This window comes from Brassica napus, chromosome C2, assembly GCF_020379485.1.
Source record: "Brassica napus cultivar Da-Ae chromosome C2, Da-Ae, whole genome shotgun sequence".
Lineage (NCBI taxonomy): Eukaryota > Viridiplantae > Streptophyta > Magnoliopsida > Brassicales > Brassicaceae > Brassica > Brassica napus.
The window spans coordinates 38,557,211-38,577,162 of NC_063445.1; the positions used below are offsets into that span (position 1 = coordinate 38,557,211).

The 19,952-nt window shown below is 41.9% G+C and overlaps 1 long non-coding RNA gene across 1 annotated transcript; it reads left to right on the plus strand.

Moving 5' to 3' along the window:
- The first annotated feature begins 11,471 nt into the window (after positions 1–11,471).
- On the plus strand, positions 11,472–13,699 carry LOC106353524. Its single transcript, XR_007319608.1, has 5 exons — positions 11,472–12,030; positions 12,163–12,380; positions 12,474–12,944; positions 13,111–13,278; positions 13,364–13,699. It is a non-coding gene; the product is annotated as an uncharacterized LOC106353524 (long non-coding RNA).
- The last annotated feature ends 6,253 nt before the right edge of the window (positions 13,700–19,952 follow it).

The following is a 19,952-nucleotide window of genomic DNA, read 5'->3' on the forward strand; positions in this document are numbered from 1 at the left end:
ATATATATATATCAAAATTTCAAAAAACAAAAAAATTACTACCTGATAACGCAAGATGGACGTTTTGGTCTAGAAGTTCTGCAGATATAAATGGAAGTAGCCTCTCCATAAAAACTTGGCAGTCATGACTCTTCATTCCTGAAAACTTTCCATTCTCAAGATCAACACACCTAGCTAGGTCTGAAGCATAACCATCTGGAAATTTAACCGAATGTTTCACACATTCCAATAAACTTGTTCTTGCGTTCTTGTCCAATGTGTAGGGAGGGAAAGGAGCTTGCCCATTCCTATCAACATGTAAATGTTCCCTATCACAGAAAAGTGTTATATCCAATCTTGACTTGATTGTGTCTTTCGATTTACCCTTCACATTCATAAGAGTATTCATGATGTTGTCAAAAAAATTCTTCTCTATATGCATCACATCAAGAATATGTCGAAGAATGAGGTCCCTCCAGTACGGCAGCTCCCAGAATATGCTTTCCTTGTGCCAATTATGGTGTTTCCCATATCCAGGTTTCTTCTTGTCATGACCATTTCCACCACACTTAGATGTTTTCGGTGGATTGACACCATTTAACCGCTCCGAATAAACTTGCTCACTAGTCAAAGATTCAGGTGGAAAATCATTCAAAGCGTGTTTTCCCTTCAAGAAGTCCTTTTTATTCTTCCTCAGTGGATGGTTATGAGGAAGAAATCTTCGATGACAATCAAACCAACAGGTCTTCTTTCCATTAGGCAGATAAAAAGCCTTACAATCTTCCATGCAAATTGGACAAGACAACTTTTCATGGGTTGTCCATCCTGATAGCATGCCATATGCCGGAAATTCGCTTATAGTCCACAGAAGCACTGCTTTAAGATTGAAATTTTGATTCAAGGAGACATCATATGCTTCAACTCCAGTAGACCATAACTCTTTCAACTCCTCAATCAAAGGTTTGAGGAAGATATCTAGACTAGCTCGCGGGTGATTCGGTCCAGAATTCAAAATTGTGAGAAACAAGTACTCTGTCTTCATGCACATACCAGGGGGTGGATTATATGGAGTCAAGATCACTGGCCACAACGAATGATTATTAGACATTCCAAATGGATTGAAGCCATCCGTACATAAGCCAAGATAAACATTACGAGGTTCTTCTGCAAAACGGGGATGTTGATCTTGAAAGTATTTCCACTCCGCCGCATCTAACAGATGACACATTTCACCCTCCTTTGCTTGGTGCTCTGCATGCCATCTCATTGCTGATGCAGTCTTCTTGTTCTGGTACATTCTCTTCAATCTGTCAGCAATAGGTAGATACCACATACGACTATATGGTACTTTCGTCCTACGCCGTTCATTTCTAGGCTTCCATCTTGGTGCATCACAAAATTGACATTTATCCCATCTTTCATCTTCTTTCCAGAAGATCATACAATTGTTAACACAAACATCAATTGTATGGTAGGAGAGGCCCAAATTACGCATCAACCTTTATGTCTCGTAATGTGAAGCGGTTGATTGGTTTCCAGGTGGTAAATAGTCTGATAACATTTGGCATACCGAATCCACACATTTTTCACTCATATTATAATCTGTCTTATTTTGCAAAACTCGAGCAGCTAAAGATAACTGCGAGTGACCTTCGTGACAACCATCATACAAAGGATATTTTATGAATGCTCGTCATTGTTGTTCACGATTTTTTTTTCCGAAATTGTTTAAGGATATGATTGTTACGCGGGTGATGAGATAAGAAATGTGTCGGTTTTCATCTATATATAGAATATTTACCAACTGTTTTGCTACTCTTTTGCTACTTATTTTGCGACTACTACAATCAGTCGTCAAAAACCGGTGTACTAAACCCAGTAACGATTTCCACGTGTTTTGTAACAGTATTTTGTGACTGATGACCGACAAAAATATAGCGACCTAGTATAAGTAGCTAAATAGTCGCAAATTATCGACTGAATAAAGACTAAGTTGAGTAGTCGTAAATTAGCGACCAACTAGTAACAGATTTAGATTGGTCGCAAATCAGTAGCTAAATAGTAGGTATTCGGATGGTATATTTAGCGACTGCAGATGTAGTCACAAAATTCAGTAGGAAATCCCTGTTTTCTTGTAGTGGAAGCATGAGAATACACTCAACGACGCGTCTCCTTCCTCCTATCATTCTGTAGAGCTGAGTACGGATCGCTTGTACACCAAAATACCCTAATAGTTTAGCGCTAGAAGGAGGGGCAATTTTAAACTATGTGATAATGTGATAGGCGGAAGAGACATTACATCTATTCCTGCAAAATCTCTCAACCCCAGCCACCTGGGGGCAAGAAACAACTTCTTCTCACCACATCCATTGTTCACCCGGCTGGAAACACCTCTCCAAGGGAGGATAGCACCAGGCTAACATCAGTAGGATGATCCAATAAGGGAATTATCTACTAGTTCCTGCTAGTCCCTGCTAGTCCCGGGCCTAAACCACAAGTCAGACCTCTACAGTCTTTGGTTCCTGCCGGTTCTAGGTCCCAACCTCAAGGCCGACCTCTACAATCTTTGGTTTCTGCCGGTTCCGGGTCTTAACTATATATCAAGCCTCTAGCCCTTTGGGCCCAACGTGAGCAGTCATCACCAACATCAACATCAGTGGGTAGTCAACTGGTAGCAACATAGCAAGCCCTAGACGCCATCAATGCTTCCAAACAGGAGGAGTCAGAAGAAGAGCTCCTGGAAATACTGCAGGCATACCAGGCAACCACTAAGAGGTAACTGGAGAACCACCTTTCTCTATAGGTTCTAGAATCTAAGTGGTAGTGGTATACTAGATAAGCCTGATAGTTAGGTTGATAGAATGCCTTTGAGTACTCGTCGAATTCCATTGGAGATGTTCCGCGAAGAAACCCTGCCTAAGTGCCGAAAACACTGCTGCTCTACCTCCTGCAAAGGAGCCAGGGAAAATGCTAATACTACATCAAGGAGTGCTGGTCTTCATACCCTCTACTCATTTGGAGCAAATGGGAGTAAAAGAAGCCAGAGAACACATGTTCCCGCTACTATTCATCAAAAAGAAAAAGCCAAACCTCTGGGTTCCGGGTTCCAGCTTCCAGGTTCTGGATCCCAGCTTCCAGGTTCCGGATCCAGGGTTCCGACCACCTTACTACCGCTTTTCCTGACCATGTACCCTGATATACCTATGAGGAAGACACGACCACGAGGAAAGCAGGGGCAGATGAGCTAAGCATTAACCCACGGGGATACACACATCAACAACTCCCATCAACATGCATGTGGCAAAGGAGATTCGAGATGAGGCGACGAGTCATCGAACGACGTCCAGAAAACGCCGAGAGTGGCTCACCCAAGGGGAAGCAGGGAGCAGCCTGGACGTTAAAAGACATCGTGAAACGCTGAGAGTATCTCACCCAAGCAAGGGCAGAGAGCAGCTAGAACGAGTCATCGAACGACGCCTGCAAAGAAGGAAATCCAAGGAATATGAGAAAATCATTATTCGTGGATGATCAATCATCTCCTGATACGTGATAGAATACGCCAACCCCTGCTATCCAAACAACGGATTCCGACTCCAAACCCAGGTCAATCCCTGCATATGGACCAATCTGGGTCCAAAATCACATGAGACCATGTCAACCCATACTCTCCTAGCCCAGGGACAGGAGAAGTACTGTTGCTTTACCTAAAAGAACAAAAGTACACAGGGAGTGCCGTCCTGGTGCAAATAGCAGAAATATTGCTCCACACGCCAGAGGTACAAAAGTCATTGGCAAGACAGACAAAGGAGCTCGCCAGCATCCGGGAACCTCCATATTTCAGTAGGGTCTACCTCAAAACCTTCGGGTTCCAAGAGAATCAGTTCCACGAACTCCGGGTTTCTAGGGACTAAGCCCACAAACCTCCATGTTTCAGGAGGATAAATTCCAGATCCTCCGGACCTCAGGAGGATATTTCCGCAATCGCCGGATTTCAGGAAGATACATCCAAGATGACAAAATAGAAAAACTTGAGACCAGCAAAGAGTACCAGAAACTGCAGGACCACGTGTCCCACAAAAGTTTTATTACCACGAAGCTGTCCCATAGATCTTGAAGGCACTCCGAATGGCTCCACAGAAGGGAACATGTGCTATCTCGACAACAGCCCACATCCAATCGACATCGAGAGTGGTCCATCTCCGGAGGACAGAGTGCGATGTTGTATTAAGTCAATAAAGACTCTTGGTTCCCTAGGATAAATCCTCCTGTGTCAGAGCACTAATTCCTCGAAACCTCCAAGTTCCCCAGGATAAATGTACAGGTCCAACAGGATCAGAACATGAAGCCCTTAGGAGCCTTAGATTCCAAAGAAGAATCATCAGGGACTACAAGTTCCTACACGACGTACGTCGATACCTCAGGGTAGTACAACAAAGAATCAGCCTTCACGCCTCAACAAAGGGTCATTCCTCCCGAAGAAGGAATGAGAAAAATCGCGATCTTCACTCGACTACTACCTAGTACAGAACTTCTTCATCCTAGAGTCAGGGCGTATCTTCTTCAGAAGATCATCCTCCTGCTGATATCCAATCATGGGGGCACATAAGCAAGAAGTAAATCGATAATTAGTTTCCTTGCCCCGGTCATGTGCCATTCGGATCCGTGAAATATGTGGCTATGCGCCACCGAGGTCCTGCGCCAGGAAGACAGATCTCGCTTATCACTGCAATGCGAATCCTAGATCAAGAACTCCTACTTTCGAGCGGGGCAACATATCACCTACAGTAGATTTCGACAGATACAAGTGATCTTCACCAGCCAAACCTACGAGTCTTGCCATCCATTGACATGCAAGGCCAGGATCCTGAATCTCCCTAGATCAATCGACCTAAACAAGTCATATGCCTGGGAATATCCATTAGACTCCTGTCTATCTCGAGGAAATCAACTCTCCTCCAGGTTCAAACACGGCAAGCTGACGTTGATGCCCACTCCATCAGGTCTTGCGCCAACCAGGAGAGAACTACTTCAGGCCACGAGCCCCATGAATAAGTCTTGCCATCCATTGACATGCAAGGCCAGGATCCTGAATCTCCCTAGGTCAATCGACCTAAACAAGCCACAGGCCTGGGAATATCCATTAGACTCCTGTCTATCCCAGGCAAATTTGTTCTCCTCCAGGTTCGAACGCGGTCCAGACCTAAGAAGAACCTGGGAAAGAAGGATTACTGGAGCGATGTCCTGCCCAGGGAAAGCCTGCTGAGAATGAGCAACTCCAGTTGACTTTAGTGCACAGGTTATTCCCCGAGTTTGAGGACGAAAACAAGAAATAAGGGGCAAACTGGTTGGGAAATATCGTCCAGGCCTCGGGCAGGACACTGGCCTCCAGGTTCCTGTTGAGGGAAGCTCAGGCTTCGACCCCTGCATCCATCCCTGCCTCCAGATCAATAAAAGGGATTACTAGATCCTATGATCTTGCGCATAAGTGGAAAACCCACACATATGACGCATGGAAAATATTTGACAATCGCAGGAATGGGCTAGCACAAGCCATAGTATGCGGTCAAATATAGTACTCCTGCTCAAGAGCCTACTCCCATGCTGGATACGGTGTACATATAATGCAAAAGTACTGCCTGAGGAGCTTATACGCTTACTCTCAGGCAGGGAGCATATTACATATAATGCAAAAGTACTGCCTGAGGAGCTTACACGCTTACTCTCAGGCAGGGAGTATACTAAATACAAACGCAAAAGTACTGTATTCAAACTCAGAGTTTGTACAGGGAGAGATAATGGGTATGAGATATAAAGCAGGAATGGGTCTGCGCAAGCCTGAGTATGCTGTCGAAACTACATAAATCCCCTGTGCAGCCTAAGATGCATCGGGGTCCCTAGAGTACCATTGTGAAAAGTACTTGTATTAAAACGTTACGAGCTATACAATACATGGAACACATGGCACATATTCATTGCAAAAGTACTGTGAAATACATGGAGCAATCTAAATCCTGCTTCTCCCGACGTGGAAAGCAGCGTAAGCCTGGCACTTGGGTCATAACACCCACACTAGCACCCTCTAAGCCTGTCAGTGACTTCCTGCAGAAGTAGAATACAACATAGGAACTCGATAGTGGCCAGCTTCCGAGCGGCAGAATGCGAAATCCGAACAGGTACCGGGAGTAGTCTTGCCTAGGAAGGCGGAGTACGGTCCCTGCAAAACCAATTATTCCGGGTTTTTAAGAACTCCAGGTCTAAAGATAACCTTCGGGTTATTAGATCAGAACCCCCAGGTTATTAAGAACCTTCGGGTCCCCATTCAGTCTCCGGGTCCTGAAAAGATCTCAGGGCCTGGAAAAGGTAAACCTCTAGGTTCTTATATAACCCCGGGTTCAAAACGACCTCCGAGTCCAAGAGAAACCTCTGGGTTCAAAACGACCTCCGGGTCTAGAGCAACCTCCGGGTTCAAAACGACCTCAGGGTCATAAATACGACCTCAGGGTCTAAAGGAACCTCAGGGTTCCCAAACGACCTTCGGGTCCTTATTCGACCTCCGGGTCCTAAATACGACCTCAGTGTCTAAAGCAACCTCCGGGTTCAAAACGACCTCCGGGTCCAGAAGGAACCTCTGTGTTCCCAAATGACCTCCGGGTCCAGAGAAACCTCCGGGTTCAAAACGATCTCCGGGTCCAAAAAAAACCTCCGGGTTCAAAACGATCTTCGGGTCTAGAGGAACCTCCGGGTTCCCAAACGACCTCCAGGTTCAAAACGACCTCCGGATCTAGAGCAACCTTCGGGTTCGAAATGACCTCCGAGTCCCGAGAAACCTCCGGGTTCAAAACGACCTCTGGGTCCTAAATACGACCTCAGGGTCTGAAGGAACCAACGGGTTCCCAAATGACCTTTGGGTCTTTACTCAACCTCCGGGTTCCAAATAAGATCTCATGATCTAAAGAAGAACCTAGGGGTTCCCACATGACCTCCGGGTCCAGATACGATCTCAGGATCGAAAGGAGAACCTCCGGGTTCCCACATGACCTCCGGGTCCAGATACGATCTCAGGATCTAAAGGAGATACTCCGGATTCCCACATGACCTCCGGGTCCAAAAGTTACCTTCGGGTTCATAAAACACCTCTGGGTTATAAACGGCCTCCGGGCCAGAAACGAAGGTCCATGGACCCTTCGTAGGGGAATTTATATCGATAGAAACCAACCTAAGGGAGGTGGAATGCGATACCTGTCTGAAAGTTTACGAACTTATAGAAAGATGTTGATAGTAACCTACTTACGAGTGGTAGAATGCAACATCTAAAAAACGACATTAATAGTGGCCTACCTATGGGGGCAGAGTGCAATGTCGCACACGATTAAGAGCAGCCTACTCACAGGGGCAGAGCTCGATATAACACCTTAGGACCCCCAGGTCCAAAAGGGCTACATCCTAAAACCTCTGAGTTTGAAGAAGGGATTCACCCTACAGCCTCTGGGTTCCAGGACGAGAGTCCATCCAGCCTCCGGGTTCCAGAACGAAAGTCCATCCAGTCTCCAGGTTCCTGGACGAAAGTCCATACAACCTCCGATTTATGAAGAATTGCACCCACGAGCCATGAGTTTCAGAAGGATGTATCTCTAAATCTTCAGATTCTGGGAAACATGCCCAGGATCCTCCAGGAAAGCACGACACAAGGCCATCTTAGCATTGCTTGTAGCCTACCTCCGGGGGAAGATTGCAATATTACATAGTTGAGAGTAGCCAAGAATCAATGGCAGAGTTCAACTAGTGGTTCCACCTTCTCCATTCGGCATGGACACTACCGCTCACCGCAAACAACATGTCCAAGAATTTTACTCCGGTACCAAGAGTCAACTAGGTTATCTCCGAGTACCAAGACGAACATGCTGAACGTCCCCCCTGCCAAAAGTCAAGGTACAATCCCGAGACAAGGCAAGAAGCTACAACTACAACATCAAAACCTCAAGGAGCATCAAGTATGCTAAATGCAATAAGGAGACCGGCATGAAGACCTGAATGAAAGTCCATTACAGCTTTTACAAGCTCAAGAGGCGCAAGCAAGGCTAGTCGAATCAAGCATGAGGATCCTCTGTTTCGGCCCCCGGGTCTTATTAAACCTCCTCATCCCCTTAATCCTTAGCCTCGCCAAAATTCTCCCTCTTAGAATTCTTGGGTCCTGACGCATACACTCCTCCACACGATTCATTGAACCATAGAGCCTCCAGAAATGCAAACTAAAGTCCTGCCTGAACTAAGGCCGAGTATAGCTACAGGAGCAACATAAGAATCTGGGGTATGAGCAGAAACATCACCCTTTATGCATACGTTCCCGGGATCTCCATCAAACTTTCAGCCAACTCCGACCAATCCCCACCATAGGGGCAACGTCGCATCCTTATAAAGGAGAAGAAGAAAGTCTTACAGGCTCAACTTGACCCTGTGTGACAGTGATGTCCTCCCTTAGAGCATTTACTAGGTCCTACATGGTGGTTCTTCCTGATTATCCACTTCTAGGCCATCGGAATCAAGGGTACAACTACATCCACGTGACTATCCTCATTCAGACCAAACACATGCCCATTGAAGCATGTCTGTAAGTCTATCTACATTCGTCCAGGCCATGACATCATGCCCACTGGGTTCACCGACGAATACACTATCCGATCTAGACCACATGTCTGTATCGAATCAAGGATTATTGCCCATTCTCCAGGCGATATATCTCCAATCAGGCTGTGAATACTTTTAGACCGACCGCAAGTACATCCGAGCACTATCGACAAAGGAGTTTGATGGCCCAGACTACGAGCCGACGTCCTACTCCAAAATTCAACAGTGAGACTCACGAAGTCCTATGAAAAAAATCATGTTATTTCCTGCCTTCATACATGAAACCAGAAAATAAGGAGCAAACTGTTAGGGAAAAATATTCCATGAAGAGATTACTCCAACTTCCGGGTTCCTGCCTCCAGGTTCCGGGTTCCTGCCCCCAGGTTCCGGGTTCCTACCCCCAGGTCTGGGTCCCTGCCTTCGGCTTCCAGGCCGAGTGATTTATCCTGCCTTAGGATAAATAGAAATCTTCCTTTAATAAGGTACCGGCTTGGACAAGAAGGAATCTCTCTAGATCCGAGAAAAAGAGGAAGTATTCCAATACATATGACCTCCCTTAAGAAAAAGGGAAATATTATATTATCTAAGGATATAATGAATATTTCCAAATCGTAAGAGGGAGGCACGACCTCCACTATAAATATAGGTTTCTAAACCTAAAGAAAGAGGGGGGGGGAGACGTCGATAACCAGAGCTCACCAATTCTACAGCCGCCAAGGCAAGGTTTCACACCTAGAAGACCATCTTCATCTAGAGGCTTATAACCGACGAATCCCTGCGATTACTGTCAACTAGATGAAGATATATGCTCCCTGCAGCACGTCTACAACTCTACTTACTGGCTCAGGCCACGATCTCCAGCTCATCAGCAGAGTCCCTCCATGCTCACTGAAGCACTTCGACACATCATGTTCACTGCAGCATATCGACAGGTCTACCATTTACTCCGGCCATGTGCCCCCTAGAACAGATGACTCCTACCAACTACAGAGCAACGTGCTTCCAAGGCTACTTGCCCATTAGGCCATGTGCCCACTAGAGTCCTGTGCTCCCAAGGCTACATGCCCATTAGGCCATGTGCCCACTAGAGCCCCGTGCTCCCAAGGCTACGTGCCCCTTAGGCCATGTGCCCATTAGAGCTCCGTACCAAGGATACGTGCCCACTAAGGCCATGTGCCCGCTAGATCCCCGTGCTCCCTAGGCCACATGCCTCCGTTAGGCTACGCGCCTCCATCAGGCTACGTGTCTCCATCAGGCTCCGCGCCCATCTAGGCTCCGTGCATCCATATACATGAACTATGAAGGACTTGATCCCTCACTGAAGGGTACGTAGGCAATCCCCACTGAAGGATGCAGCTATAAACCTAAACACCTTCCACGGTTCCACACCTAGACGCTCAGGGACCGCCCCTAATGGTTGGAACCATCAACTACAGATCAGGATGCACCCAAGGACCGACCCTGGTAGTCGGAACCATCGATCATAGATCAAGAAGACCCTGGGATCTTCACTATCGGTAGGCGGCCCTTGCCTAAAGACCAATCCCCCCTGCTGCTACTAAGGCACCGACGACATACACTGGCCCATACCCATATGGCAGTATCCTAAGAGCAGGATCTCCTGGTTTCTCAACTATCGAAGCAAGAGAATACACTCAACGACGCGTCTCCTTTCTCCTATCATTCCATAGAGCTGTGCACGAATCGCTTGTACACAAAAATACCCTAACTAAAAGAAAGAAAACGAAAAAGAATTTCTTGTTAATGAGACACTTTTGCCTCTCCTAAAGCTGTCCACGTGTGCATTTCATAAAGACTGTGGTCCATTTAATTTCCGGTTAAGTTTCGTCGAGTATGTTTGTATTTTGGTCTCGTTCATAGGTTGATTGTTTGTGGTTTTTCAAATAGTTTTTGGTTTTTGTTTTTGTAAAAACCTTTTTTTTTGGTTTTTGTTTTTGTAAAAACCTTTTTTTTACCAATCAAGATTTTGGGAAAATAGATTTCCTAAAATATAGGAAATCAGATTTTGTAGTTAACTACCTATTTTCAAGTAAAAACCAAAAGCCACTATTTCTTGGTTTTTAACGGTGTACGTGGTTTTTTTTTTTTTTGCATTCATGGGTTTTTTTTTTATTTATTATTAAAGTATTTGTATATTTATGTATTAATATAATAAAATTAATAAGTAATTCCAAATCACTAAAGTTTTTGTATATTTTATACTAAGGAATAAAATTAACATAATTATTTATTTTTAGTTTCAAAAATAAACCAATCTACATATTCCTTATTGATAATATATAGATACTTAATTTTTATTTATTTATTGATTTCTTACTGTCACATTCATTAAAACCAATTTACTTATAAATCATATTTTAAAAATAATTTGACAAATAATAAATCAAATTTATAAGAACATAATATTTACCGAATAATCAAATAACTAATATCTAAAAATAAAAATCAATATTGCCATCAAAATACTAATATCCAAAAAAGAAAATATTTCCAATGTATTATACATATTACAATTTTTATTTAATAATCTAGCTATTACTTTGTACGTTTTAATTTTTGAACTACATAAATGTTATGCATTTTACCATATTTTTTTAAAAATATATATATATTTTAATTCTGTTAATATAAAATCAATTATTCATTGACTATAATTAAATACACTTTACATATCCAGATATTTATATTTATTTTGTTATTTTAAAAGCAAAAGTCAAAGGCTAAAAACCAAAATCAAAAATCACCATCATGTTTTTCAAAAAATTAAAATCTACGGCAAAATCAAAAATCAAAAACCAAAATCTAAAATCTAAAAACCAAAAACTAAAAACCAAAAACCAGAAAATCCAAAATGTAGAAACTAAGAAAACAATCATCAGCTTAGTTTGTCCGAATCGGATTGTAGTTTGGTCTGCTTTGTGCCTTACGCGTGTGGTTTCATAAATGCGTTCGATTAGGGTTTCCATAGTTGTCCTCATGAACTCAACCTCGCCGTTCTTTTCATAATCTGGATAATTCATGTTGCTCTTTTCAATTGCTTAACCTTCCCTGTCGTTTTCTCTTCACCTCCCCTGTGGTTCAATGTCTTTCTTTTAATTCGGGAATAATTCTCATAAAACCCAGTCACGATGGTGCCTCTTCCGTTTCCTTCACTTGAAATCTATATATATCAGCTGGTTGAAAGCATGATTGATCCTCAGAAGTCAATCGCTCTCGACTCGGTAGATCTGCCCAGTTCTTTGATTATGTAAAAAGCGAATGATCTAAATCTTTGATTTATTTTTGTTTTTCATTTTCGATTCTTAAGGCTTCTGTAATGGCCAGCGACCGGAAAACGGAGAAAGAAGTCTCTGCCGATTCAGCGACTTCTCTTCTCAGTGAAGAGGTTTCACCTTTTCTGGATTGGTAAGAGTTTCAGCATTTTCTTCGATTTTTTTTCTATGTAAATGGGTATTAATTTTCACTAACTGTGAGGAGACTCTTCTAGAGAAAGAGATACTTTTAGCCAATAATGGAGAATCGTCTCTTATTTCTCAGGCTATGGCTCAGGAAGAAGAGCAGCTGCTCAAACTTCGGGAAGATGAGGAGAAAGCTAAATATCTGTTTTTTTCCTTTTTCTTGGTTGGTTAAAGAACGTGATTTTCTTAATTGAGTTAGTGTGCTTTGCTCGAGTGGGGTAGAACGGGAGAATCAAAAAGCCCAGCCTGAGAATAAATGAGGTCGGGACGCAATAGAAATTAAGTCTGCTACACAGTGTAAGTTCAATAAATAAACTTCATCTACTCTCATGATTGATTTATTTTGTGGTTCAACTTGCTTGGATGTTGGATGCTTTATTCTTCATTCAGATGAAGGCTAAGAAAGTTGTTACTGCTAAGAAGGTCATGAATCTGCCAACTCATATCAGACAGAGGAAGAAAGAGTCATGAAAGAGCAGAGTGAATTCATAGGAATCTACTCCTCCACGATTTGAGATTAGCTCTGTTCCTTTCATCACCGCTGAACGCAGCGGTAGCTTCAAAAAATTAAAGCTTTAACGACAACAACACAGAGCACAGATGAAGCACGGCGGACTGATTTTGCAGTCGTGCGGCAACAAACGGAGGATAAAACAGACGCAGAAAATATCAGCGGCATCGGCTTCTCATTGCTTGTGTCTCTGGAAGTCCACCAGCGATTGCCGCTGCATCAAATTACTCTTATTTTTGTCTCGTTCACCGTACATTATTTTGCCGCTGCCGCTGGATGTGGCGTCTATGAAACGAACAGACCTATCATCATAGAGATATGCGTTTGCACATTGAGGAAATGTCTTACTGGTGAGCCATTCATTACTCTTTACCATGTTGTTATCATAGTTATGTATTTAGCAGCTGCAAGTTGTCTGTCTTCAGAATTAGTTTGTGAATCTCGCAATGTAGTTTTCTGTGATCACGTTTATGTGTTTTTGTTGAAACTGATTTGATAACACATTGGTCTGAACAGGAGCTTCTTGCGTTGAGTGAGCGGATTGGAACTGTAAACACTGGTTTGACAGAGGAAGATGTCAAGAGCCATCTGAAAACAAGAACATGTTCTGTAATAAACCTTGCAGAAGAATCACCCTCGTCTCCGCAAACTAAAGATAAAACTGAACCTTGCACCATATGTTAGGTAACAAAATATAGCCAAAGATGAAGCTTTTAAAGGCTGCACATGCTTGGGTTTTAAGAGATGTCTTAATTATTTTTTTTTGCAGGAAAACTTCAAGAATGAAAAAAGATTGCTACTTTGGATTGTGGGCCTGAGTATCATGCTGAATGCTTGGAGAAATGGCTGATTGTGAAAAACCTTTGCCCTATCTGTAAATCAGAAGCATTGGCCATGGAGAAGAGAAACGTATAATAGGAAGAAGAATGACTTCTTTTAATCTAATGGGTTTATTTAGATATATTTATATATAAAAAAGGAAACTTACATGAATAGAAGAAAACTGAGTTTTATTTTCAGCTCCAAAAGGATTCTGTAAATTTGTACATTTTTTGTTTGTTTGTGAATATAACAATGTGTGAATGGTCAAAAACTTTCTCTTGCACTCGCTGCAGCAAAAAACTAGACAGATATCCCGCATCTCTCCGCTACAACAATGTGTCAATCACAATGTACCATTGTTGTATAGTATGAATTTTTTACTTCTATTTTTTTTATGAAACTTTGATGTGAATGGTGTAAAACATACGCCAGGTAAGAAGAGAATGAAAGCCATATGTAGGGATGATGTACCTCAAGAAGCTTTCATGGCCGTCCTCAAACTCGAGGAGGTTTTATAACATTGTTAACTCGAAAAGGAGGTTTTATAACACTTTTAACTCGCTCGATAAAAATATTTATTGCATTGTATTTCATGTGATCCCTTTGTAGTATACTATTTTCACACCTAATACAATCTTGCTTGCTTTCTACTAACCATGTTTTCTGTATATATTCCTGAAAATGATCCTACATAAGTGGGCAAAGACTTGACAAGAACATTTCTTCAGATGTATTAATATTTTATTTTAATCATTATTAACAGAAACCATCGATTTATTTTTGCGGGAAAACAACGACTCAATAACAACCATGTCCTCTATTTCAAAACAACCAACTTTATAATTTTTGAGATAAAACATACTATTAACTATTAAGAAGAGATCACACATCAAAAAAAAAAGAAATAAATTTTCGAAACAGAACATACTATTAAGAAAAAATCTATATCTAGACCGATAATTTCTTTCTTTTATGGGCTTTTTGCAAAAGTGACTCAAAACTTGGAGTCAAACAGAAAACTAACCTTTTCTTTTGACTCCTTTTTTTTTGAGATTTTAACCCCACACCTGCATTTTATCTACGAAAATGCCATTAACATTTTTTTTTTTTTCGAAAATGGCTTCTTTACTGTCTCAACCTCATCTTCTTCAAGTATTTACAATATTGCCACTGCAATGAATAGTGGCAACAACCTTGTACGAACTGTTTGGAGCTTTTAATGCCCTTTAATGCACGTAAATCTCTTTACACTCTCTCTGTTTCAATTGTTATGAACTAAAAACAACATTTCTTTCACTTTCTCTCTATATTCATCCAAAAAACTCAAGCTTTTGATTCAAAATATGGGCTATGGTTGACAGAGCCATATTTCTTTCGTTTTGACTTACGGTTGCTTTCGTTTGAGGTTCTGGGTGGTTGGAGAAGACCCTGTGTGCAAACGAAGTCATCTCACCTAGTTTAAGGTACGAATTTGAATTTTTTTTCAAGATCTGTTCGCGTAGAAGACTTACTAGTAAGTCATCTGTATGTAGAAGACTTACTGATGAGTCTTCTGGTCAAACGGACGACTTAAATTAAGTCGTCCAGCTTTGTTTGTTAAAAAAAACACTCCAGACGACTTATATATACGTCGTCTACGAGAAACGGGCTAGTTTTGCATTTGACCGAATCGTGTCAGATCTTTGACTATTTCTGGACGACTTATAATTCAGTCGTCTCTGGGAAAGTTAAAATTTCAATATTTTATGAAAACTTGACGACTTACGTGTAAGTCGTCCTAGGTTAGTTTTGTAATTGAAAAATAAAACTTCATAATTTAACTTTAACCAGACGACTTAATATAAAGTCGTCCCTCCAGAAGACTTAATTTAAAGTCGTCCGGGGAAAGCAAAGTCGTCCAGAATTTTTCCCAATTTTCTGGTCAAACCTTGCTTATCCCGGACGACCTTAAATTAAGTCGTTTAGCTGGACGACTTTCATCTAAGTCGTCTGGAGAAAGTTAAATTTCAAGTTTTATTTTTCAATTACAAAACTAACCTAGGACGACTTACACGTAAGTCGTCAAGTTTTCATAAAATATTGAAATTTTAACTTTCCCAGAGACGACTGAATTATAAGTCGTCCAGAAATAGTCAAAGATCTGACACGATTCGGTCAAATGCAAAACTAGCCCGTTTCTCGTAGACGACTTATATATAAGTCGTCTGAAGTTTTTTTTTTAACAAACAAAGCCGGACGACTTAGAATTAAGTCGTCCCTTTTAATTTTCAATTGCAAAAGTGACCTCTTTAGACGACTTACCTTTAAGTCTTCTGGACGACTTAATGCTAAGTCGTCTGCGGCAATGTTTATTGAACTTCTTCATTTTCTCTATGTTTACTAATGTGTTTTATTTTGAATATTTGCAGATGATTTTTCAGTTACATGCAGTGTATGGAGAATGGTTGTTGAGAGATTTCCGTTGGGATTTTGTGGTTGATGATCTCAAAGGAGCAAGATTGTTTTTATTGAATGAAGATTCAACACATGCTGAACTTGTTGCAATGGCTCAAGAAGATTATAACCTGGACATGAGAACAGTGAGTGTGGAGATTAGCTACTCATTACCAGCAGAAATGATGATGGCTCCAGGCAGTCTTCCCATTCATGTTACAAGTGATAGACAAGTTCGAAACTTGCTGGAGATACTCAAAACCCATAGAGTATGTCTTTGTGTATCAAGCCGCAGCAAGGTCGAAACGGTTTCAGAGAAAAGGGATATTGATGAAGCTGGTGAATGGGAAAAAGATGTTGGTGATAATGATGAAGCTGGTGAATGGGAAGAAGATGTTGGTGATGATGATGAAGCTGATGAATGTTTTGAAGATGTTGGTGATAATGAGTTTGTTGAAGATGAAAATCAAGATGGGGAGGAGGAAAATGGGGAGGAGGATGCTGATAATTCTATTGTTGGTGAAACGGATCAGAATGGTGGGGATTACAGTCTTTATGGAAAGGTTCCAGATGAGGACGAGGAAGATGATGATAATATTTGTTTTGAAGAAATCCAAAAGACATGCTAAGACAAATGCTATTGAAGGAGGAAAATCGAATGGTACCAGTATCTATGTCAACCAGAGTTTTGTTAGCAAGGGTGCACTGCTTTCAGAGTTGCGGTTGGCAGCAGTGAGGGGTAAGTTTTCTTTCAGATTATACAAATCAACGAAAACTCTCGTTGTGGCAACATGTCCGGTTAGCTATTGTGGATGGAAGGTCAGAGCGAGTGTCAAACATGGGACAAACACGTTTTGGGTAACAAAGTATGTGGAAAAACATTTATGCTCAGCGGGAGACCGAATCGCTCAGCGGAGACACTGTACTCCGAAGTATGTAGGTAGTCTTTTCATTGATCGTGTTGGAATCATTGATGGGATAACTCCGCAGCATATCACTGATGCAATGAGGAACATGTTTGGCATGGCGCTTGATTACACCACTTCATACAGAGCACTGTTATATGCACAAAGATTGGTGAGAGGATCAGCAGAAGAAGGGTATTCGCGTCTGGCATCATATCTCGAGCAAATCTCCATTGCAAATCCTGATTCTATCACGGCGATAGAACTTGATTCTATGAAAAGATTTAAGTATCTATTTCTCTCTTTTGGAGCTTCTATCAAAGGTTTTAAGTATCAGAGAAGGGTCATTGTGGTGGATGGAACTCACCTAAGTGGAAAGTATGGAGGAACTATGTTAGTTGCAGCCGCACAAGATGGCAATTTTCAGATATTCCCATTGGCTTTTGGGATCGTGGATGAGGAAGATATACCTTCTTGGGAATGGTTTTTCACAAAATTGGCTAGTTGTATATCTCATGACAAGCCTCTGGTGATAGTCTCCGACCGGCACAAGGCCATTAAAAGTGCGTGTGATAAGGTGTTTCCTTGGGCAACCCGAGGAATATGTTATTATCACCTTCAAGATAACATTGTCAAAAAGTTTAAAGGGAAACATCTCATGTACTTGGTGAAAGGGGCTGCTTATGCTCACACGGTTTACGATTTTGACCGGTACATGGCTGAGATACGGAGTGCAAACCCGGAACTTGCAACGTATTTGGAGAAAGCCGACGTCAGGCTATGGTCAAGGGTTTATTGTAAGGGGAACAGGTTCAACATAAAAACAAGCAACATTGCTGAATCTATTAATTCCGCACTGAAGCGAGCAAGAGGATTTCCGATTACGTTCCTGCTGGAGTTCATAAGGCAGAAGTTAGGAAAATGGTATTGGAAAAGGAGACAAGATGCTTTGAGTCTCACAACTGAACATAGCGGGGGTGTTGAATACTTGCTTGCTGTTCGAGAAGAGATAGCGGGTACGATGACGGTCGAACCAATTGATGGATGGCATTTCTTTGTCAAAGGTGGCAAAATGGACTGTGTGGTTGATTTGGAACATGCAAAGTGTGATTGTGGTGTCTATGGAGTGGAGAAAATACCTTGCTCTCATGCTATAGCTGCTGGAATACATGCTGGTTTGCATATCTCCACACTTGTATGTCCACTGTACTCAAAGAATTATCTGTATGCAGGATACTCAGAGAATATATATCCTATCGTGTCACAACATATTGAGGAACGAGAATGCTTTCCTCCAGAACTAAAGCGTGGTCGGGGGAGACCGAAGAAATCAAGATGGCAATCTTGGTTGGAGCTATCTAGGATGAGAGGACACAAACCCAGGAAGAAACACAGGGCACGGAGATGCTCAAACTGCAAGGAAACTGGCCATACGAAACCACAATGTACACAACCAGTTGACTAGTTGTCCAGACGACCTAAATTTAAGTCGTCCAGTCTTGATTACCCGTCCAGACGACTAAATTTTTAGTCGTCCAGTGTATTTTATTTTTAGACGACCTTCTACTAAGTCGTCCAGTGTATTTTATTTTTAGACGACCTTCTACTATCCCTTCAAGTGTATTTTATTTTTAGACTACCTTCTACTATCCCTTCAAGTCGTCCAAACCTTCTAGACGACTTATTTGTAAGTCGTCCAGTTGGAAAACCTTCCAGACGACTTATAATAAGTCGTCCAAACCTTCTAGACGACTTATTTGTAAGTCGTCCAGTTGGAAAACCTTCCAGACGACTTATAATAAGTCGTCCAAACCTTCTAGACGACTTATTTGTAAGTCGTCCAGTTGGAAAACCTTCCAGACGACTTATAATAAGTCGTCCAAACCTTCTAGACGACTTATTTGTAAGTCGTCCAGTTGGAAAACCTTCCAGACGACTTATAATAAGTCGTCCAAACCTTCTAGACGACTTATTTGTAAGTCGTCCAGTTGGAAAACCTTGCAGACGACTTATTTCTTCCAGACAACTTATATATTTACAAATCTATACAAAGAGAAGCTGAAATACAAATACTTCGCTTGTTAAAAAAAGACAAGCTGAAATACAAATACTTCGCTTAAAAAATCATGTTCAAATCTAATCATACATGCCCACGAACTTATCACCATCCACATTTTCTTTCAGATGCTGATCAACAAGCTCCTTCCATATATCCACCGCCATATTATCCCTCATTTTCTTCGCGTTGCACCTAGCAAAGTCTTTAGGGTCAAAGGAGACGCCAAGAGCATGACATTCAATGTACTTTACAGCGTACACGCCACAATCACCATTGTTGGCCGTGGGTACACCTTTCAGCGGTCTCTCATATGTGTATGGCTCCAACCCGTATTTGACCCGTATTTCGTCGGTGGCTGCGCACTCAACAAGCAGATAAGGGACCATCTGGAGAAAAGGCTCCATTATCGCATCCCATGCGTCTGGTACACTAGATGAAGGTATGCTGTCCCAGACGACTATGTGCCTCTTAGGGATCGATATCCAAATAGCAACCCAATGCTTGTCGTCCAAGTTCACTGGCGCATAGATATCATCAATGTCCTCCCCCCACTTCTTGTTTGATTGGCAAAATGAAGGTATTGATCCGTCATAAAAATCCGACGCCCCACCAGGTAGAACTCTTCCTAAACCTTTGTGATCAGGTTCCGATGTTTTGAAGAGCTGATACTGCTCTCTCCAAGACTGGGAAAAGTTGTGATCCAGGAAGCACATTCGCTCGCTCCTGAAAGCTTGTGGGTTCTCCTGATACCTCTGCCTTAGCACATTAATCCAAGCATCTATATGCTGCATATTAAATATAACAAGTTAGAAGTTACCAGACGACTTTAATATAAGTCGTCTACGTGGTCGTCCAAGTAGACGACTTTCCAGACGATTTATCTTTAAGTCATCTGGAAAGTAGTCTACTTGGACGACTTTGTAGACGACTTAAATCGTGTGCAGAAGACTTACACAGTCTTCCAGCCATCCTCTGGCTGTCCGGAGGAAGTGGTACCACCTTGTTGGTGATGTACGTGGTTTGTCCTCGGTCTTAGTTAAATAATGACTGCAAAAAAAAAAGCAATCAGTTTTGGACGACTAAATCAAGCTATTATGGGTAAAGCAATCACTTACGGATCAGTTTTCAACCAATCAGCG